This window comes from Pteropus medius, unplaced genomic scaffold, assembly GCF_902729225.1.
Source record: "Pteropus medius unplaced genomic scaffold, Ma_sr-lr_union100, whole genome shotgun sequence".
In the NCBI taxonomy this organism is placed as follows: Eukaryota; Metazoa; Chordata; class Mammalia; order Chiroptera; family Pteropodidae; genus Pteropus; species Pteropus medius.
In genome coordinates, this window is record NW_024354550.1 from 1,572,785 (window position 1) to 1,597,052 (window position 24,268).

Below are 24,268 nucleotides of genomic sequence, written 5' to 3' on the forward strand. Positions count from 1 at the left end.
AAGAACACAAAGGTAAAGTGCCATTCTCATCAAATCATATCAAGGGTAAATACTATGAACTTGACTTGTCATTGCTGATGCTAACCTTAGTCACCTGCTTTAGGTAGTGTTTGTCAGGTTTCTCCACCATGAAGTTACACATTTTTATTCCTTCCTTTCCATGCTGTGCAGCCCGCACTTAAGGAGAGGGAAGCTGTGCTCTACCTCCATAACCAGGGAGTATTTACATAAATTATTTGAAATTCTTTGTCATTGGAGATTTGTCTATTTGCTCCATTTTTTAAAATTTAGTCATTTGTTTATATCAGTATGGACTCATGGGTCTTTATATTACACTTGAGGTTATAGTCCATTACTACTTTATATTGTGTTGCAATTCTCTAATGACGAATGATATTGAGCATCTCATCATAATCTTATTTGCCATTTGTATATTTTCTTTGGTCTGCTCAGATCCACCCCCTCCCCCTTTTTTTTAAGTGGGGTCATCTTACTTTTGAGAGCAATCTGGGACTTGAGGCTAGGAGTGTGTGTGTGTGTGTGAGTGTGTGTGTGTGTACTGGGAAACTGTGCCAACCCTAGATTTCTTCAGCTATGGCTCCTAAGACCTTTCTTCTGGAGCTTCAATCCACCCCACCCTGAGTCAGACCTGTCTGGAGCAGGCTGGGGTTTGTCAGGAGACTCTGGAGTGGACTCAGGTATGGTTCAGCCAAAATCATTCACCTCAGTTTTCAACTTCTTTCTACCCTTGCTTAATGCTTCATGAAATACATTAGGAAGTAAAATATTTCACGAACTTCTGTTGCCTTTCCCCACTTAATACTAATTTAGGCAGCATCAGCCACAGGACTCAGGAGCTTTACAGGAATGAAAATATTCTGATTTCTAGGCTTCTTGCTTCACGAAGCCTCTGGCAAGGTGGCTTGGTTTGGATGGATGTGTAGAGACAGGGACATTTCCTTATTTTGGATGCAATTCTTTACTCCTTTTTTAGAAGACAGGCCTCAAGGCTTTGGAATCTGAGTTTACTGTCATGGGAGAAAATCGATTCAGGAGAACTGCTATGTAACGCTGTCACATGACAAAGAATTGCTTGTGTTCTTTGATGTTTAAGCCTCTCTGGTAATTTCTCTGAAGTTTACTTGTTTTGAAGACCTTCTTAAAGTCAGAGACCCATTACTATAGTAATTTACAAACATCAGTTTTTCAAAGGAAATGCTGCTTACCTGTCAGCAAATTAGAACTTTGACAAGCCATTAAATAAAAGCACATCTGGTGCTGCTGACAGCAATGTGACCACTAGGGGTCAGGCGATGTCCTGATAAAGGAGGCACAGTTAGCAGGAGAGGGAGAGGGGGAGGAGGAGCACCTGGCCAACTCGCATTTTCGGAGAAAGGTATAACGGGTTATTCCTGGAGGGAATGCGATGTAGGCGTTCCAAGCGTTAGTAATAAGAGGGTTCCCCCCGCGCCCCTTCTGGTTTGAAAGCTAATTCTCTGAAGAGCACCATAGATTTTATGTCTGTCATTTTGCCCACAATTTCTCTTCTCTGCAGATTTTCAAACATCATTTAATTTCTCCCTTACTAGCCCTGTGTGGCCATTTCTAGGGATTTAGGGTGTGGAAAATCACAATGTTCTCTTCGTTTACCACAACATTTTTATTCAGGTAAATTCTGGACAAAATGAAAAAGGGTCTATGAAGGGGACGGCTGGAGAGGGAGGGGGATTATGAGGATCCCTGGTTCCTGCAGCCTGGTTCTTGAGGAGGGATGTGGGTGATGAGGATAATGTCTTTCCTTCTACCCAGACTAAGAACTCTGGCACCTTTGAGCCCCAGGTGCCAATCCCACTTTCCACTCTCTTCCCAATTAGGGACAATACCAGGGTTCCCCACTTGGGATATTATCCTTTCAGATTCTCGCACCTATGGCATGCATACATTGCTACTCAGTTGCTGTTTTCTAGGGAGCCCTGATCTGCATGAGAATGCTTCTCAGTCCTGTGCTTTTAGGCAGTCACTATCAACTTCCCATCAATTCCAGGTTTGACAATGCCTAGGTGTCAAAACAAATTTATGTTGAACTTGACATTCATTTCTCCTGCTTCTGAGGTGGTGGCCATTGTTTGCAATTTAAATGGCTCCAGAAGCGGCTTCTTTAAAATATGATCTAGGTACTGGTTGGATTCTGGCTAAAATGGTGTCCCAGATAACAGTTGCAGATTATTTTGCTAGAGATTTAGTTCAGTTCCTCCATTTTTTCTCATGAGCGTAGTGTCTGTCCAGATTAAGTCTGACCTACTAACTAAATTTACTAACAACTGAGATGAATCATCTTACTAGTATTCAGAAATGCAAATTAAACAATGTGAAATACTATTTTTCATCAAGTTGTAAAAATTAAAAACACTAATAACATACAGTGCTGCTGGGGAGTGGAAAAGCAGGCCTCCTTATATGTCGTAGCTAAGAATGTAAATTATTACTGTCATTGGGAAGATAATATAACAATATCTATTAAAAGAAATATTTTTGCTTCAAATTTCATTTTGTGGCGTATAGTCTTCAGATAGAAAAGTGTTAGAACATAAATAATCAAGGATGCTTTTTGCATATTTTTAGTGGTAAAACAAAACATAATTGAGACACCTGAATGTCCATCAATAGGATATATTTTAGTGTAAACATAATTTGATATATTGATAATTTCAATTTAAATGAGTGTAAATGAATGAATTAGATCTATCTGAACCGTTCTAAAGGACAGGTAAGTTGAGTGAAAGAAGGAAATTCTGGAGCCTTGAACATAGTATATTCAGTTTTGGTAAGAAGAAAAAATTTAAACCCTCTATGTAGGAATATATGTTTGCACACAAGCAAGATGAAAAGTTTGGGAGGGTACCCGCTGCACTTTTGACCCTTGTGGCGTAGGATAACAAGAGGGAGATATATGTGTGTATGTGTGGTAGGGGTTGGGGGGGGCATTATGAATTTTTTTCTTTAATGCATTTTAAAAATAGGGTGCACATAAATACTGTTAGAAGAAGAAGAAGAAGAACAACAACAACAATGGATGAGGGATGGTCCCGAAAAAGTTAAAGCCATTGAGCAAAGTCTTAACAACTAGTTAATTGTTAAAAAGGGACCACAATGCAGGTCTGATGAGCCTGGTTTTGCTGTGTTCAATCCCCTGCACAGGTTGCCGTTAAAAAAAAATAGTAGCTGAAAAAATTCCTTATTACTTCTTCTGTTTGATGTTTTCACCCTTCCCCCTTCCTTTTCTATTGAGTAGCCAAGCAAATAGAGGAGAGCTTTTAATTGTAGCCAGGTCCTCTGTTGTTCATCCTCAGGCAGAACACTTTTCTTTTGACTGGATAAGTCAATTTCAATGACCCCATTAGCTATTGAATGGCAATCCCCAGAGTTAAAAGGATTGTGAAGGCAACTGAAGAGTTATGTATTTTCTCATTGTCCAGTCAAGATGTTCTCCTTGATCTGACAATTTTCAGAAGCCAGCATTTTATTGCATTTCCAGCTTGACATAAAAGTTATCATGTCCTTGGGGTTATAAAAAATATAATCTCACCTGTGACCTCCCTTTCATACTACAAACTCTCCAAAGACTTCATGGAACCTACACAGTTTAATTTGGGCTTTGCTCAGCCTTCTTTTGGTTAAAGTTAACCTGGAGACCCTTCTGAACATTTCGTCTTTTAATCCAGGGAGAGATTATTACTCACCAAATGGAACACATGACTGTTTCCACTTAATTTTTTTCTTTTTATTTCTGGGAAATACTTTTTTTCTTGACATTTTTGACCTCTACTTATAAGTTTTGGAAATACGACCACATAGTGTGAATCTGGGCCTGAAGAAATTATGAGACAGTATGGTAGGCAGAATAATGTCCTCTCAAACTCTCCACATCTAGTCCCTGGAAGCTGTCACTATATTATCTTACATGGCAAAAGGGATTTTGCAGATGTGATTCAGTTGAGATGTGGAGGTTATCCATTATTGGGATGGGTCCAATCTAATCGCAGGGATCTTTGAAAGCAGAAACCCTTTCCTGGCTGTGGTCAGAAAAAGATGTGACTATGGGAAGAATGCTCAGAGAGATGCAACATTGTTGGCTTTGATGATGGAGGAAGGGTCCATGAGACAAGGAATGCAGGAGGCCTCTAGAAGCTGGAAAAGGAAAGAAAATGGATTCTACTCTAGAATCTCCAGAAGAAACACAGCCCTGACAACATCTTGATTTCAGCCTAGTGATACCCATATTGGACTTCAAGAGGCATGGTAAACCAGATCTGCTACAGTGAGGGTTCTGGCTCTGTTTCTCACTCTTCTCTCAACTTTTCCTTCCTCCATGTGGAAGTGTCCTCAAGCGGACTTTCTCCCATGGTAGTAAGATGATGATCAGCAGTGACCGAGCAATAAAATTCCTTGTTCACACCCATGGGAAGGAGAAGAAAACTTCTCTATCAAGCATGGTTAGGCCAACTGGATCATGTGCCAACCCCTAGACTGGCCCTGGGAATGCTAGCTACTGACAAGTTAAGCCTGGGTTCCTAAACCAGTTGCTTGCTGGGGCATATAATGGCCATGATGGGCATCCACACAGAGGAGGGAAGAATCATGAGAAAAGTGGGAACTAGAACTAGAACTTTCACTATAGCACAGCTGACTCATCCTGCCAATCAAAGTCCTATTAGGTGAAATAATACAGTTCCATGTTATTCAAGCCAATTGAGTTGAGTTTCGCTATTACTTGCTGCCAAAAATATGCTATTAGACATGTGCTCTCCACACACAGAGGCATAGGCCCCTCCTGCCTACTTTTTTCTTTCATAGTACCTGCCTAGCTCCTGCAGACCATTGTGTTTATGACTTTCTGAACCTGACCATATCTGGTAAGATACAGCTTTCCTCCTGAGAACTGGCTCCCAGGCCCAGGGCCAGAATGCACGACATGCCCAGTGCTTCTCCCCATTCCTCCATCTGCGACTGGCATTGCTAATTGATCCTGGCACTTCTTTTTGCTGAATTCACATGTAGCCTCACGATGTTCAACACAGCACTCCAGGCAGCCACGACTGGTTGATTGTAGCTGACACAGGGAATGGACTCGATTTGGCATATTAGCGTAGATATACATCGTCTTTTTTTTCTTTTTAAGTAGTTGCTCTGCCTTGTCAGTTCAAATCGAGATAATGACAAAGTACAACTCTCAGTCCCCCCTTACTTGTCTATCTTCATATTTTCATAAGCCTGAGCTTGGCACAGCCTGTAAGTAGTCAGCCAAAGAGGTACCAGGACCTAGACTGTTAGTGTTAAAACTAGAAACTGCACTGCTCTGCCATTTTAGTTTAAAATATTTTTAGGGATGATTTTTCTACTCCCATCCTCTTAAATATTTTATGTTTTTGTGGCATTATTTACATTTTAAAAAGGGAATATAATTTATTAGAATTCTAGATTGGGGGAGTGTTGCTCCATTACAAAACAATGATCAGGAGACATATGGCAGGTTCCGGGGGAGAGTGGTCACTTATCAAGCTATATGGCTTTTGGAAAAAGGCAGTGCATAAGCAGTGTACCTCAGAGAAGGAGGAAACAGAGAGCAGCTCAGTGTGGTGGGAACCACCTGGAAGACAGTGAGGAAATACCTAACAGCCGCTCGCAGGTGTGCATTTTGGCAAGGAGATACATCAAAAGACAGCTTTTACAGACTAGTCCTGTGCACTAACATTCTCCTTATCTTGCTTCCTCACAAGATCTGCAGCAATGATTTCTATTTTTCTCTTGTTCCATCTAGAAGCAAACTTAGATTTCTTCTGGATGCAACTCCATGCCGTTCCTCCCTCAGGCTGAAATGTCGAGGCCCAGTTTTATTCAGGTTACACTTTATTTGATGGTGTTGCCTTTTACATATTTGAATCCTCTTATTCTGTTTGTGTCTTAATAATCATGATTTGCATTTGAGAGGTACCAGAATATGCCACCCCAAAATATGCCACTTTGATATAGGGATTATTCTGAGCTCAAGGCAATTGAGGAGAAGTAGATACAAAAAAAGATCTGCCCTGTTCCTATTTGCCTAAAAGCAGGACATAAATTTGTAAAGGTGTTCCCCTTCCTGTCTCTACCAGGAAAAACAGAAGTTAATCACCAGAGACAACTCTAGACCCGTAAGAGCCCAGAGATTACAGCAGAGGAATCCATATAACAAACTTTACTAACTAGCCCTTATCTTACATTAATTTCCCCATACATTTACCTTTCCACAATTTGCCACCCTGGAAACTCAAAGTCCTTTTTTTCTGTCTTGTCACCTCTCTAAAAATTTATTGTTCTTTTGTTGGGATGCTGTTCCAACTACTGTTTGAGTTACTCACCACTGAGTGCTCCCATGTGTACATGCAACGCACATGTTCGTAAATTTCTCTGTTTTTGTCTTGTTAACCCATCTTTTGTCAGACTTATTTGTAGGACCTAGCCAAAGAACCTAGGAAGATAGAGGGGAAAAAGTTATGTTTTCCCTTCTCTACATTTTTCTTATTTTATGCAATCTTCTTTTAGCTCACTCTGACATTTTTTTAAGCTTACATTTATTTCATTTCATTGTCTCTCATCACTTTTTTTTTGTTTCCCCCCCCTCCATTTTACTATGGTATTTTTTTCTTTTTATGATTTTTAACCATCTTTTAAATTTCTCTTTTTTACTTCTTTTTTATTGTGAAGTTTCAACTCTCTTGGCTTACTCAGTAGCAAGTAGGAAGGTGTGGGTAGCATATGGTGTCTTGACCCTGAAGGATCTTTGAATTTCATTTGGCAGTCTTAATATTTTCTCCATCAGCCCCATTAAAACTTTGATCTGAGAATTCAGGAAACTCGTTAACTCCTCCACAGCCACAATAGTGAATATTGGCATAAATGCACGTGAAATTCTGGAATGGAGTTTCTTTCTCAGATCAAGCATCATACTGCTCCTTTATGTGGAATTAACTTAGGTATTTGGAAGAAGGTTGCAATCACAGGTGGGAACTCAAGTCATAAGGAAGGAAACAAAAGGAAGAAGCTGGGGTTATGGAACTGGCCAGCTCATTGGGGTGAGAATACATCTGGGAGAAAACATTTACAATTGTGCTCAGGACACATTCCAGCAATATCTGACATTAGCTTTTTGGTCCTCCAGGCCCCACTGAGCAATGTACCTGGAGCTGCCAGCTGTTTCCTATATAGACATGGATGAGCTAAGGGTCTGAAGAAGCCAACAGAGAGAGAGAGACACTTAGCCCCTCCCTGCTCAGAGAAGAGTATTTATTCATAGGGTAATTCTGCTCTGTCCTTTTCTGCCTTGTCCTGGGCAGCGGCTACCTGATACATGCATGTTAGACTTTGTAAATAGGAGACATGCCTGTATGTAAGAAGCTGATCTCTTTTAGGGACTAAAAGTTGGGGGGAGGGGCGGTGGGAATTCTTCTTTGGGAATGTGCTACTTTGTTGAAAAAACTTTTTAAAAAAGAGTAGTCAATAAAATTTAATATGGCCTCATGGTCCCCGAAGGAGAGTGCTCAATTCAGAGGGGTGATCCCTATGTCCAAATAATCTCCAGTCTGGAACTTTTGCGACAGCAGGGTCATGAAATCGTCAGTCCTCTTTCTCTCAGACATGGTGCTGCCAATCTCTTTTACTCCGATTAGCCAGGTTTTTTAATATCTGTAAAAACAACTGCGAAACGGAAGTGTGCACTTTTTTCTAGCTTGTGGGTAGAGTTCTTTTACTTAGTCTGTTCCTTCAAGGCTGCATCCATCCGGTGTAGAGCTCGCCGGACAGCACGTTCCCGCCCTTGGGAGAACTCGGCCACGCAGCAGTGGCGGCGGCCGTTGTTGGTCAGGGTGTGCGGCAGACGCGGGCGCATCTCCTCCTGCTTGATGAACTTCTCTGGCTCCTTAATTTCTTTCCTCCTGGGAAACGTGCGACTCTGAGGCTTGCTCTGACTTCTGACCTCCAACCTCCGACCACCGACCACTGCATTGAACATGAGAACAAAGCTGTAAAAACTTTTAAAAGATTTCCCTCTCTCTATAATATTGACTGACATTAATCAGCACCTTCCAACTTGTTCAGTCAACAACTGTTCCCCTTTTCCCCACCATTGATAATAGACATTTTTGCTATCTTCTACTTTTTTATTTTGGCAAGAAGGAATGTTAGGCAAAGCACTAGCTTATAATTCAGCACACCCCCCAATATTTATTTAAAAAATCATCAAAATTAAATGCAAAACCTTACTGTGCTTCTTTGTCTCCATAAGGATGGCTAAATTTCAATTATTCTGTGCTTGGAGCCACTAACAATGAAACTTCCACAGAACCCCTGCCTCCTTGTCTTTAAGAGGTTTGAAACACAGCCTAAATACCTTGGGCCACTGTGAACTACAGAGACTGAAACTCTAGAACCACCACTGGGTTGCTGGCTGTTACTCCCAGTCAGATTTCTCTCTTAGTGATTTTCTTGGGTCTCACTTAAAGCTAGTCAGCCTCCGTTCCATCTGTTGTAACTGCTATCAGGTTTACAGAACTAGAAAGATGTGTTTTATGCAGTGGGTTTTGGTAATTTGGGGGGTAATGTACTTTTTAAGGATTTGATGAAAGTTTGCCTTTCCTTAGAAAAGTTCACAAAATGTACAAACATTCCAAATGCTGCCTAGAGTTTCAGGCTCTTCCCTGATGCTTGTAGCATATCCTGTAACCTCAGGTTAAGAATCATTAATAAAAGATGAAATTATGAGCATAGTGTTAATTTTCATAGGTGTATCAGTTAAGGTTAATCAGAGAGGCAGAAGAGTAGGAGATATAGAGACAGAATGATAGGAGATTTATATATATATATATATATACACACACACACACACACACAGACACACACACAGACACACACACACAGACCTTATGGCATGGTTTATGTGATTGTGGAGGCTAGCTAGGCAAATGCTATATACTGAATGTTTATGTCCCCCCAAAATGCATATGTTGAAACCCCAAGGTGGTGGTATTTGCAGGTGGGGCTTTTGGGAGGTGATTAGATCATGGCAGTAAAGCTCTCATGAATGGGATGAGAGTCCTTATAAAAGAGACCGCAGGGAGCTTCCTTGTCTCTTCTGCCATGTGAGGACTCAGCAAGAAGACAGCTGTCTATGAACCAGGACTCGGGCTCTCACTAGACATCAAGTCTACTGGCGTCTTGATCTTGGACTTCCCAGCCTCCAGAGCTGTGAGAAATAAATGTTCGTTGTTTAAGCCATGAAATCTATGGTATTTTTGTTTACAGCAGCCCAAACAGACTAAGAAAACAAGTTTGAAATCTGTAAGACAGGCCATCGGCAAGGACAGACTGGAACTCTCGGGTACAGAGTGAGGTTCATGTCTGCAGGTGGAATTTTTCCTTCCAGGAAGCCTTAGCTCCATTTGTTTGTTTGTTTTATGCCTATGGCACCTGGTCTTCCTAGGTGGTCTCCCATCCAAATACTAACCAGGCTGGACCCTGCTTAGCTTCCGAGATCAGACATCGGGCTTGTTCAGGGTGGTATGGCTGTAGACCATGGACTGTGGCTCCACTGGGGCAGGAACCCAGCACTTTCTGCATGTAAAGCAGATGTACTAACCGCTACGCTATGGAACCACATCCTTCCTTAGCTCTGCCTTAACACCTTTCAACAGATTGAATCGAGCCCACCAGATTCTTTGGGATGATCTCCCTTAGTTAAGATCAGCTGACTGCAGGTTTAAATCATATTTACAAATTATCTTCGCAGTATACTTAGATTAGAGTTTGATTGAATAACTGGGGACTGTAGCCTAGCCAAGTTGACACATGAAACTGACCATCACAATTATGAGGGTATTATGATTATGTAGAAAACATCTTGTTCTTAGAAGATACATGTTGAAATATTTAAGGTGAAGTATCATAATGTCTGCAATTTATACTTAGTTTATAAAATATACATATGGAGAAAGCAAACGTGGCAAAAGGTTAATAATTGTGTGATGTAGATGGAGAATATATGAGAGTTTACTGTATTATTCTTTCAGTTTTTCTCTATGTTTAAAAGTTTTCATAGTAAGATTTGTGAACTAAAATAGCTCTGATGTCCTGTCTGGTGCAGTGTTTGCTGGCCCATAGCATACACTCAATAAGTGTTCCAGGAATTAAATTGGATAAAAGGCAGCATTTCACTTACAAAGAAGTCAGTCAGCAAGATAATGTGGCCTGAGTATAAGAGATCTTCTCTTGTCCATCCTCTATCTTTGTTCAGATAATTTCACTGATACATAACTAATATTTAAGGCACTTCTTGAGGTGAGTAGAGGCTGCATGATATAAGCCACTGAGATACTAAAATAGGAGATAGGAATTTTGTATCTGAGTTATAACTGCAAGCTGTGTGACTTTGGGCAGATTGCTCACCTACTCTGAACCTATTTCCTCATCTGAAAACGGTGATAATTATCTTTGCTTTTTTCAGAGTTGTTCTGAGGGAGATATTTAATAATGACTGTAAAAATGCTCGGTAAACAGCCGAGCTGCAGAGCGGTTCTTCCGTTCACTACTGCATGCAGGCTCTAGACGCATATCTTGTCACATTGAACACCTCTGACTTGGGAAGCATGTTATAATAGATGGCACATCTAATTTAATTGGCAGGATTTTTTTCTTTAGTAATGGTTTTTAAAATAATAGCAGCATCTTAGATTTGATGAAATACTGTGGCTGAGTAGTTTTGGGCAATGACTTAAACACTTTAAACCTCATCTTTTTCTTCTTTGCTTTGGGGATAAAAATACTTTGTAAGGTTGTTATGAAGATTAAATAAGATCGAGTATGCAAAGCACTTAGTAAGCGATCAATAAATAGCAGTACAACATAGTATTATTATACAAATAGAAGTCATTACTATGTCGTATAGAACTTAGGAGGTGGCATAGAATCCACCTTTGCTGCCCCATTATTGAAGAAAAAATACAACTTTATCAGATTTACTTTGGAAGAAAATGAGTGCAAATTAAATCTGGATGATCGCTTTGAGAGTTAGGGCTAGAGAAATAGATCTGAATACAAGGTGTCAGTGTAGTGAACTCTTTTTTTACCTTTGGTCCCTACTCTCTGGATGCTGGCACTATTCTCAGTCACATTTCTGGGGACGCCCTTAGACTCTCTTACATTAAGATCTGGGGTATAATCTCTGTACACACAGAATTTGTTGAGATTGGCCCTACCTTGGAAGAGCTACACTGCAGGATTCTCTGGATGAACCTCCAGGGGTTTTTCTGTGCTGCTATAGTCAGGCTCTGAGGTCTCTAGTGTCCAGGAACTGGGGTTTATGGTAAACACATTACCTGCAGTAAAGTCTTTTATTTTCATTGACCTACAGTGTGAGGATTTAATTTGCATGATTCTTCCTGCTAAGGGAAGTGTGTGAGTACTGCCAGCCACTGCAGCCTGTGTTAAGTGCTTCCAGTTTAGGCACAAATCAAATCTTGTCGCAAATGCTCTGGCCTTACCTTTTCAAAGGGTGCCCCTTGCCCCTTGCCCCTTGCCCCTTGCCCAGGGAGCAGAGAGAGGGAGGAAAACGCAAAAGCAAAGCTTGAAGAGAAGTTTGTCTTCCAGCACTGTGAAGAACCAGTGATTCACTTACAGGAGTGGAGTCTCCTTTTCTTTGTAAAAATCTGGGAAGATGTGAATGGAACCCTTGAAAAGGGGTCTAGAATACCAGTTTTCCTTCTTTGTTAGTCCTTCCCTTTGTTAGTCCTCTCAGTCACTTGGCTTTCTAGTGCCCTTCTCCCCCTTTTTGTTTGTTTCTTCTCTCAGCAGTTGAAAGTTTCACATTGATGTTATTTTTTAGGTCTTTTATTTGTTATCCTTCTCATGCTATCTCTAAGATTTAAAAACTTTTCCTTTTGAAATAATTTCACTTACAAAAATCTTACAAAAAATAGTACAAAATGTCCCATATACTCTTCACAGATTTTCCAAATAGTGACATCATAATCAAATTTTTTTAAGATAAAAAAATTGATAGATAATGCATTCATCTGGTTTAGAATGAAAACAGTCTGAGATTACACACTGAGAAGTCTCATTCTTACATCTGTCCTCAGCCATTCTGTCTTTACTGTCCCCTCCTCTTTGTCAGGCAACTGCTTTGGTAGTCTTTTCGTGTTTTTCAGGCAAATATTAGCAAATATGCACCTTTCCCCTTTATTACACAAATGGCAGCATTATGTACACTGTTCTAGGACTGACTTTTCTCATCGTTATGTCCCAGAGATGCTTCCATATCAGTATGTAGCAATTTCATTTTTTTTAAATCAGCTTTGTAATTTTTCATTATGTGGATGTCTTGGTCTATTTGGGTAGCTATTCCAAAATACCACAAACTGAATAGCTTACAAACAACAAAAATTTACTTCTCACAGTTCTGGAGGCTGGAAGTCTGAGATCAGGGTGCCAGCATGGTTGGGTGAGGACCTACTTTTATGTCACAGATCTCTCCTTGTATCCCCACGTGGTAGAGGGGGAGGGAGCTCTCTGGGCTCTTTTTATAAGGGCACTTATGAATTAATGAGGGCTCCTCCCTTATGACTTAACATCTCCCAAAGCCCCACCTCCTATTGCCATCACACTGGTCATCAGGATTTCTTTTTCCTTCCCTTCCCTCCCTCCCTTCCTTCCTTCCTTCCTTCCTTCCTTCGCTATTTCATTCCTTCCTTCTCCTTCCTTCACATCCTTCCTTCCTTCCTTCCTTCCTTCCTTCGGCCTATTCTCTTTCTTTCTTCTTTCTATATAACAATAACAACTTTCTTTCTTTCTTTCTTTCTTTCTTTCTTTTCTTTCTTTCTTTCTTTCAACAACATAACAACAACAACATATATTTTTAATTTTTTATGAACATTGGTTCTTGAACTCTAATAAGTTCAATGTGTACACTTTAACAGTAAGGCACATATATATTACACTGTGTGTTCACCTACCATAGTTAGATTTCTTTCTGTCACCACATATTTGACCCCCTTTACCCCATCTACCTCTCCCCTTCCCCCTCCCCTCTGGTATCATTAGGATTTCAACATATGAATTTTGGTGGGCCATATTTAGAACATAGCAGTGGATATACCTCAATTTACTTAACCAGTTCCTTATTGATGGGATATTACTGCTTGGCAGTTTTTTTATTTGCAGTTGAATACATCCTAAGTGATACACCAATCAGCAAAGGGTAGAGGGTGAGGGGCAAGCTCTAGGAAACCTCTTTAGTGGTAGAATGAATTTCTTCAATCACATGCATTGCATAACTTTGGGTGATCTTAGTTCTAATTGCTGGATTTAATTGCTGTGGGCTGGACTGAGGTAAAGCAAGGTAACAGAAGAACAAAAACCAATCACATCCCCCGCCCCGCACCGCTACCTAAGGCCTTATTGTTGATCCTTTGGAATCTAATTATATAGGATGAGTTAACGTGTTGCATTATAACAGGTGCTTTAACGTTTCTCAAAATGAAGAATCCTAAATTTCCATTGGGGCACCCAGATATGGAATGAGGGGAGTGGGATCTAACCTTGTAGAACAACATATTTCTCAGAGGAAAGTTCTCTCCTGCTTTGGGATTAGGCCTCCAAAATAACAAGATAGAATGAGACTTTTCCTTGGCCTGGGAATTAGTGGCCAGGGCCAAAGCTGAAGGCAAAGGAGGCGTATATTCCCCACATTCTTATAGAGAAAGATGCCAAGGAGCCCCTAAAAATTGGAGCCAATCACCTGCTGACCCCAGCCATCACCCCGGTTCTCAACCCCATGTATATAGACTGAAGACATCTGGCTAGGGGTAGGAGTTAAGGTGGGAGGTGAGGGGCCAGTGAATAAAGTGAAGTGTTGGAGCTGTGAGCCATCAGTTTATGGAGGTGAGAGGGTGTTGTGGCTATTCCTATGCAACTCTGAAGCCAAGGGAGGGGATCTCAAGGGGGTCCGATTGTAAAGATGGGGGTCCTGAAGGAAGGGCGAGTGGTTATTGTATCAGTTTTCTATTACTGCTATAACAAACTACTACACACTTAGTAGCTTAAAACAATACAAGTTTATTATTTTACAGTTTTGGAAGTCTGAAATCAATCCCAGTGAACTAAAGTCAAGTTGTTGGCAGAGCTCCATTCTTTCTCTCACCCTGGTTCCATCATCACATGGCCTTCTCCTAACTTTGACCATCCTCCCTCTTACTAGGACCACTGTGATTAAATTTGGCCCACCTGGGTAATCCAAGATACTCTCCCTGTCTCAAGATCCTTAAGTTAACTACAGTTGCAAAGTCTCTTTTATCATGCAAAACAAAATATTTACAAGTTCCATAGGTTAGGACATGGACATCTTGGGGAGGCCATTATTCAGCCAATCACAGTCATAGTTCCTTGATTAGACATTGCCCAGCACTGGACTTGTTGAACTGCCCTCTACCTACCTGAGCAGGGCAAAAGAGAAATGGAGAGGAGTGGTAGAATTGAGGGGGGATGGCCATAGGGCAGATATCACTGACTGGTTAGACAAGTGTGAGTTCCCAAGGGGTCTAGAGAGCTGCCCAGTGGGTGAAGGGGACCCCAGAAGCAAGCAGCTCTGGCTAGAACTACCAGGAGCAGGAGCTGAGGGCTTGGATAAAGTGGGCCAAGAGCCGGATCTCCCATTAGGGGACTTCACGGGAGCAGGAGAGAGAGTAGACAACCACCTGTCCCCACAACGGCCCCCACAGACATAGCCTGGTTGGTTATTTGGAAGGAGAATGCTTTGCATCAAACATAAGATGGGGAGGTATAAACTGCCTGGACTTTTTACTAACTGTTGATAACTAGACAGCTAGATCTGCCCAAAATGTCACGTTACCTAGTGGAAAAAGAAGAGTCAATATTTGACAGTTGGGGTTCAGTAATAAAAAAAAAATACTCCATAACTATTTCACATTTGTGTTACTAGCAAGATAGACTCTTTAATAAATTGGTTATATTTCTTCATGTCAGGGCTGGGACTCAGATGAGAAAAGAACCTTAAAAAGAGTCACACCAGCTACCTTTGCTTGATTGCCTCTTGCAGCACCTCAAGAATCAGCATCTTTCCCTCTAGAGCCACACTTCCCATAGTTATGAGTGGTTATCTGTGTAGTTAAATAGTGCGGAGGACCACTCCTGGCGAATTAGAGAAAAGAATTTCCACTTGAGTGCTCAGTTAACACCTCTTGAATGTTTGTTTTCCTGGAGTGAAACTCAACTGAGCCTCACACTTGCCTGGAAGGAGACGTTTGAAGATTATCACCCAGCTTGCTCCCAGACCCATTATTCCATTTCTGCAACCCCAAATCCTAGCCTTCTGTAAATTCCTTGGGAATCTGAGGAGCAGAACAGTTAGGAGGGTGGGTTTTAGGAGCAGATGACTCAGGTTCCAATCCTAGTTTATCACCATCAGCTCTTTGACCTTTTATGCCAACACTCCTATCCCAGGTAGACAAAACACAGACTTTTCTGGGAGCGCTGATATTTGGGGTAGTGGGGACCATATTACGTGAACTGCTGCAACCTCACTGCTGAGTTTCAAGGAAAAGAGTCTCAGGCTGAATGCTACTACACATAGACAAATTATGCATACTCTCTGTTCAGTAAGCTTAATGGAATCCCAGCTCTCTTGATTCCTCATGGTGTGCTCCTTGCATAAAAGTTGCATCTGAGACAAACGTCACTATATTCTAGTGGCAGAGTCAGGTAACCAAGGATCTTCTGGAATTAGCGGGTGGCCACAGGACCTTTTACAAGCTTGATTAGCTACGAGGGTCATTGAGAAGGGTTAAGTTTCTTATGTGCCATTCATGCAAGTGGGTTTTTAAAATTATTTTAGTCATCCATATATATTGAGCAAACTATTAATTTTACCAATGGAAACTCATTTTTAATATCCATTATACTAGTGAAAAACTTCAAGTGTTGGCTAGAGATAAAAATAGCTAAGGAGCTTGTAGTAGCCCCTTCTGGAGTGGAGCCTTTTGATTAAATGCCAGCAAACCACCCCTGGAGAGCATATGCCTGATTAGGGCATGACTGTCACAACGGCGTATGCTAAACTAATTCACGCATTTATAGCACACTTTTTATATTGAAATCTTTTAAAACAAACTGCAGGTGACATGATACCTCTCACACCTTAGTTTCCTCTTCTATAGAATAAAGATAATAATACATACTTCATATGGTTGTCACCACACTATTAAATTATGAGGAAGGTTAATATAGTATCTGCTAAGCAGTAATGGCTCAGAAAGTGTGGCTGATATTGTTGTTAATTTTGCTTAGATACATCCAAATAAACATTTTTGAAAAACTGTGAACATTCTGTAGCTGATATCTAAAATTTGTCATTACGGATTTATATAATAGCAAAGGATATAATCTCTGGCACATAGTAATTATTCTTTTTAATTAAAATTGATGTATTGATCTTTTAATTATATCCAATGGAATCTAAATCCTGCAATGCTACCGTTATTTTAAAAACACACGAACAAGCTTTTCTTCCTTGTAAAAGCTCTTCTGTGATATTTAAAATAGGAAATTTTATTTATTTTTTCTCCTTGAACTTGCATCTCCATTCCACTTACTCTACAAAATTTTATTCTAACATATTTTTATGCTTCAAAGTCTTTTATTGGTTGCCCTATTGTATATTCTGCAACGACTATATGCATGTAAATAAAAGTTTTATAATTCATTTTATTTCCTGTTACCTTAAGGCTCTTAAATGTTAAAAATATATAGATTGGGATATCATTACTGTTATTTTCTTGAATACAGTTGATCAAAATAATATAAATGTATTATACATTTTGATAAACATGTACTAAAGAAAAATTAAACATATTTGAAATAAACAATATGATTTTTAAAATTAATTCACGTATCTGGATGAATATTGTTTATTTTTAGAATGAAACAAGGTTTAGCATCAAGTACTTTCCCAATTTTATTTTTATCGATATGAGAAACGAGAACATTTATTTGTGCATAGGCATACCTTGAAAATAATGCAAGTTTGGTTCCAGACTATCACAATTAAGTGATTATAGCAATAAAGAGAGTTGTAATCCTTTTGCTGGTGGAAGGCCTTGCTTTCAGTTTATAAAACATGCAACATCTGTGAAGCGCAATAAAACCGATCCTGTATGGAAGTAGATGGGAGTGGAAGGAATCTTAATACAGCGATGGCATTCAATTCTTTGAATTTTGCACATTTCAAGGGATGTTATGACAACTGCTGAGAAATAACTTGTAAGATAGATCATGAAAGCAGTGAGATTATTGTTTAAATCACGTGGACCTAATAGAATTGATTTATCCTCTTCACCTGGCAAGGGACCATGATTAGCTGAGGTGTCTGCTGAGGGCATTTGGGACATGAAAGGTAAGAACTATAAGCACACGCCCAGTATTGCAAAAATGTAATACTTCTGGTATTTCTCTCTTATTTGATATAGATCAACCAAATATTTGTTTTTCCTCCCTTCTTATCCTTTTATCATCTAACATAAAATGTGTTAATAGTATTTAACTTTATATCTCAGTGTGTATGTTACAGGATAACAAAAGAGGAGTGTGAATCAGCTAGAAGAAGAATGAATATCACCTAAGGACAAAAAAGAGACTTTACATCCCCTCTTTGGGAAAGGTTTATTGTGTTTTTGGTTGTGTGTGAGATAGTTGTATCCTGTCAGGCAAAAGTGTGACCTTGCTTTTGTCTTTATTTGGAGATTAAGTATAGTTTAAGGGCATGTGTCCGAGTGCCAAGTTGATGAGGGGTATACTGCTGCAGCTTTGAAATGTGTCAAATTGGCTAGGCTGAAATACATTACGTACAATTCCCTTTCCTGTATGTTTCCCATTAGGGTGCACCACAGAGGAGATTCTTGGGAGATTTAGAGGATGGAAGTGAAGCGGCCGTCATCTTGTAGCCCACACGTTGTTATTTATCTGCTGGTTCACCTTGTTGGCAGAAGGGAAGCAGCTGGGTCTCCTTTAGCTTTTCTGACTCCTGGGCAAGGATGTGTGTTTGGCTACATGATGAAAGGCCCTGGCTTCTGTAAGACACCTTTAAAATCAGAGGCAACAAGAACTGATGTAGGTTTCAGTCTGCCTTTGTGGGCTCCAGCTTGTTCTTCCTCTCCCTCACTTTACATCCATCTTCCTTTCTTGATTGCATCAGTTGAGGTTCGCTCCAGAAAAACAAACATTCAAGAAGTGTTAACTGAGCACTCAAGTGGAAATTCATTTCTCCTTTGTGCGGATGGTTCATTTTATGTGTCAATTTGACTGGGCTAGGTGATGCCCAGACAGTTAGGAAACATTATTTCTGGGTGTGTCTGTGAGGGTGTCTATGAAGAGATTAGCATTTGAATTAGTGATCCAAGTAAAGCAGATGGCTCTCTCCAATGTGGGTGGGCATGATCCCTAGCATGATCCAAAACATCGATGGCCCAAATAGAACAGAGTGGTAGAGGAAGGGAAAATTTCCTCTCTCTTTGTTTGAGCTGAGACATTTAACTTCTACCCTTGAAATTTAGTACTCCTGGTTCTCAGGCTTCCAGACTTAGATCAGAACTTAACACCATTAACCCCGGATTCAGACTCAGACTGAAGTATACCACTGGCTTTCCTGGTCCTCCAGCTTGCAGATGATAGTCGTGGGACTGACTTCTCAGCCTCCATAACTTTGTGAGTAGTTTTCTACCTCTGCCCCTGCCTCTGCCTCTGCCTCTGCCTCTGCCTCTATATATCTATATCATCTAATCCTATATCTGTAGCCTATTGGTTCTATTTCTCTGGAGAACTCTGATATACTTACAACGAGTACTTAACCAGCTTCTGACAATTGCATGAGGTCCAGTTCCTATAACAAACCCCATCTATGTGATTCTGCTTCTTTGATAGAACCCTGATCGAATAGTAAGTTATAAAAATAAATTAAATCAATAGCTATTTCAAAATATTTGTAACAATGCAATGCAATTTGTGGCTTGCATAGTAAGTTATTTTATTATTGAAGCCAGTTGTTTGATAAAGTCATGGTGTTCCTCTTGTAATTGAATGTGAGAGGAACCCTGGTGTTCTGTCTCAGAGAATAATTACATTAGAATTTAGCATAATAATCAGAAATAACTGTAATAATTTTTAGACACAATAATCAAACTTTCCCAATTTATTATATAAAAGAGAAAGGTAAATACTGTTAAAAAATGAATTGTCCCAACAGCTAGCATATAATTTTTATTTTTTATTAATAGGAGATTTAAAATATTTGACATTTTATAAAATGAAATTAGTGAGATTTTACTGTAATTAAAATAAATGTTTCATGATATATAATAAAATATGTTTTAGCTGGATTAGTAACAATATACACTGAACCTAAGAAAATGTTATCATAGGTTAGTTCCAGTGTGTCTTGTAAATCTGACCAATCTTGAAACTGTTCTTGTTGCATTTAAAAGAATCTGCATCACTACCTTCTACTGGTTTGTCTGCTCAAAGTTGCTTTTCTTTCCAAATAATGACAAGTTCTAGGCATGAGTATTGAGAATAGCAGAAAATATTTGCTTGTGTTTAAATACAGGGAAATAAGTTATTTTAAACATTCAGAATTTCTAATCGATGCTCTCTTAGTTTTGCCCTCGTGAAATTCCCCCTCAGATGATTCATCGTTTGAAAATTGAAAATAGATAGGCTGATAAAAAAAGAAATGGACAAGCAATATGAACAAATGGTACACAGAAAAAGAATTGCAAATTATAATCACAAGGGAAAATATTTAGCTTCATTCAAAATAAAGGAAATGCAAGGTAAAACTAAGTGAAACTCATGGAGAAGTAAGAGGGAGAGGCCTGGGTGTGCAGTGGGTTAGTAGGTGGTGGGGATGGATGTGCAAGATTCAGAGCTGGGGATTTAAGGAGAAGGGAGGAACACTGACTTCAAAGTGGCAGTGACGAATTAAGAGGACAGCTACTCCAAGCGTTAGTGAAAACAAAACTCAAGACAAGAAAAAATAATAATAACCACTCTTTTGAAGTGTAAAACTGGCAAAAAAAAAATCAAATGTTTGACAATTCGGTTGACAGGACTCTGGGGAAACAAACTCTTACATTATTGGTGGGAATATAAAATGTATATTCCTATAAAGTGATTTGACAAAATCTAGCAATAGCCCATAGGCATTTACCTACTATCTCAGCAATCCTACTTCTAGAAATCCATTTTAAAGATTCACCTGCAAAAATATGAAGTTACACACACATATACACACACACACTTTTTGTTACAGCACTAAACTATAAGTGCAAATGGAAAGAATGCAAATGTCAATAAATAAAAGGCTAGTTGAATAACTGTGGTATACACTTGCAATGGAATACTATATAGCTATAAAAATGAAAGGAATTATATAGGACAAATAGTCCACTTAATAAATAAGTGGCAGGGATAAAAAACAGGAAAGAGAAACTATTATGGGTTAAAAATAGATTTACTGCATAGGACCTTGTTTGGATTCTAATTCCAACAAATTGACTGAAAAAAAAGGTATTTTTGAGAAAATTAGGAAAATTTAGATATAGCTTGGGTATTTGGTGACATAAAGGAATCATTATTTGTTAGGTTGATAATGGCATTGTGGTTATATTTATAGAAAGGTATAGAAAGATGTATCTGTTGAGCTACGTGCAGAAATAGTCATAGGTAAGATGATATATAAGGTGTGGCATTTGCTTTGAAGTATTACTCCCCACTAACAAAGTAGCATGTGTGTGTCTGTGTATGTATGTGTAGGGAAGTAGATGAAACAAAGCTGGCAACATGCTGATTATTGTTGAAGCTGGGTGATGGGTATTTGAGGGTTTATTACACTATTCTCTCTATTTTTGTATGTTTGGAAATTTCATAATAAAAAGTAAAATGTTTTTAAGTTAAAACGAAAGAGAAAGAGGCTTGTTAAATAAAAATTATTATTCCCCCTCACACTCTACTATATATTTTAATTCACCACATCCCAACACAAGCCAAAATACTCAGTTACATTTCAAAATTACAGTTATATTTAACAGAATCTCTAAACCCATCAGCTTTCTCTGTTCTGAATTTAGGGAACCCAATACCAGCTGGCCTGTTTTGACGTTGAACATCTCCTTTAATAGAACGATATATGAGACAGAGAAAGATTGCACAGGTTATGAGTTCCTGATTACTTCATTAAAGAAGACACCCCCTTTAATATCGTCAGAGGTTTTTATACCCTGGGGCAACACAGTCGTAAGATTGGGATGGGTGAGGGGTCTTGTAGGAGAGGGCCATTGTGAATGCAGCCCCCTTTCCTAGGTGGGTCAGTCTTAGCAGAGCATATAAGTACAGGGTTTGAAATCAGGTGCCTTAAAGCGATCCATGCTCGCTCTGGTACCTCTGGGAAAGTCTCTGGCTATCTGCAAGACCGTGCCCGTGTGTGCACGTGCGTGCGCGCACGCGCGCACGTGCGCACACACACACGCACACGCACACACACACACACACACACGAAGACTATTGATCTAAAGCTAGGCATTGGGTCTCAGCATCTTCCGACATCCTGCTTCTTAGGCTACTGCTATGGTGATCTCTGGCCAGGCCTCAATATAGGGTGGCAGTTAGTGCCCTGTACCAAGGTTCCAGAGTGCAAGAGTGGGGAGAAAGTTTAGCCCCAGGTTCCTCAAGCTTGGCAAGGAATGAAGCCTTCATGTAACTCATCTGCTGGGGAGTTTTCTGTCATTTACACAGGAAGCCCCCTAGATGCCGGTGGGGTCCCTGGTCCTAGGTGTCCACACCTAACATTCTTCCAGTTGCACCGTCTTCCCAGTATCAGAGCTTCAGTTCTCTGCTGGTAGGAACCCACAGTCATCTGTGGTGTGGGGCTTCAGTGGCTTTGTGTTGGTTATAGAGGTGAGTGTGGGAGGTCTTTCTTACATAGTCTACTCAGTCCTGTTCAGAAGGCAGCAAATCTTGGAGCCTCAGGGAAACACAGCATGGAATTGTCATAAGATTTCTCCCTTTTCTTCTTTGAACTCTTATGCCCTTATTGCAAACTTAGATGCTTTTAGCATCTTGGAAATTATACATGGACCCATTTAACAATTTAGATACACAACACTTGTTATATAAATATTTTAGAATAACATTTTCCTGATTATGAACTAACACATGTTCATTGTGTAAAAAAAAACTTGGAAATTTTATGAATAAAGACAAATGCTATCACTCATAATAAGTATTGTTAACACTTTGGTGTTTTCTATTTCCTTTTGGTGCATCAGTCTCTACGTAGTTATATTTGACAGTTTTGGGAATAACCTGTATTAACAGTTTTACATTTTATTTTTGTCATTAAGTCTTTGAACACATTTTTAATTTTTGTTTTTAATAGTTGAAGAGTGTGATAGAAAAGGTACTGTGCTGGACTGTGGGGTATACAACATTTGTGTGTATGTGTGAATTTGTGTATGCATGATTATATTTTCCAGCTTTTTTCCCCCAAAAAAGAGGAAATAGATGTTATCTCTGCCCTCCCAGACTTTCTAATCTAGTAGAAGAAATAATACATGTACATAATTAACTTCAATACGGTGGCAGTGTGTAATAAATCATGAATTCCACAGAGAGAACTTGGAGATGGGATGAATCTACATATGCATATTCTGAGCATATTCCTGTTCTATAGCTGACATTGAAGAACGATAAAAATAATCTTGAAGCTTCCCCCAATCTGTGAATGAACAATTTCTGCTTTTTAAGTGCAGAAGTCATTGAAAGATTTGGTGAGCTCATGACAAAAGGATGTTAGAATCAACCAAATTTGCTTCATTTTCATTGTGCCCCACCTCTGAAAGGTCGTGTTGCCAATGCTGTTTTGTCAGTGGCAATTAGAGTCCTGAGTAGCTATGCCTCCTGTCTCTGGAATGTTTTGAGGGTGAGGAATAGATGAGACATTCAGAGAGTGCGAAGAGATTTTTGCTCCTCCCTTCTTGGTGTGCCATGGGAAAACACTAATTTAGAATAATTAGAGCTAAGTAATGGAGAAGCCATAATGGGACGTTAACCATGCATGTGACACAACAGGAGATTGCCCCTGCTAATGAGGAGACAAGACCCGGTCTTCAGTAATTGAGAGACTTAACTGTGAATTCCCATAAGAAAAGTTAGACTTTCAAATAGGAGGGGATTGGGAGATTAGAAGTGAACCTATGATGGATGAACATACCCTTTTCAGAAGCAGAGTATTCCCAGGTTGTGTGTTTCCTGGTGTGTTTCATGTAATTTTCTTCTTCAGTGCCTGATCACCACTATTATAAAATGTATAATCTAAAGACCGAAGGTCACCTATGCCTTCGTAGCTGAGTTTCTGCAGACTTAACTGGCTACCCTTCCAGAAAATAGAGGCGGTATTCTAGTGCTTTTTGTCATTTTTCTTGGTAAGCTTTCAAGATTTCGGTGAATTTGCGTGCACTCACTACCCATGGGAAAATCCCGTTAAATTTTTGTTCATGGTGGTTTTATTTTATTTGAGAAAGAAAGCCCTTCCCCAACCTTCCAGCAAGGATTTGCATATGTTATTTATTTCCCTTAGGGCGGTTGTGCAGATATTTTACATGAAAGTGTGCAGACTTTTTTTGGCATTTTTTTATTTAAGGAAAAGAGTCACAATATTTTTGGTACTCATCATTTCTGAAGAAAGGAAAATCATTACACGACAGGGGCTAGGTGGTCCAACACCAGGTGATGTTTCAGAAAATCCCCCCACAGGAGTGCTCTGCTCCCAGAGCTCTGTTCAATACACTCGAGTCTTTTGAGGGATATAAACAAATGGGCAAAGGCCTGAGCATTTTTCTGATATGCTTGCATGGAAAAATCAGACTAAAAAGTAAGTTAGGTTTCCTTTCAAGAAGAGATTCAGTGAATTTAGCCCTGTCTATGAGGGAGCCCTGTGTAACAGCTTAGCCCCATTCAAGTGAGAAATGGTATTCTTGGTCATCTGACTGTAGAAATTTTTTCTCGGCAAGACGGAAAGTGAGAATTTATGTTGTTATAGAATAATAATGGCAAAAGAAATAATAAGCTTTCCTTTCAGATAGAGACAAGGCAGTAAGCCCCTGTCAGGAGTTGTGAA

The 24,268-nt window shown here is 39.6% G+C and overlaps 1 pseudogene; it reads right to left on the minus strand.

Annotated features, from left to right (window-relative positions):
• Window positions 1-7,543: 7,543 nt before the first annotated feature.
• The window catches only part of LOC120596619 (histone deacetylase complex subunit SAP18-like), a 28,965-nt pseudogene continuing 12,240 nt past the window's right edge, over window positions 7,544-24,268 (minus strand).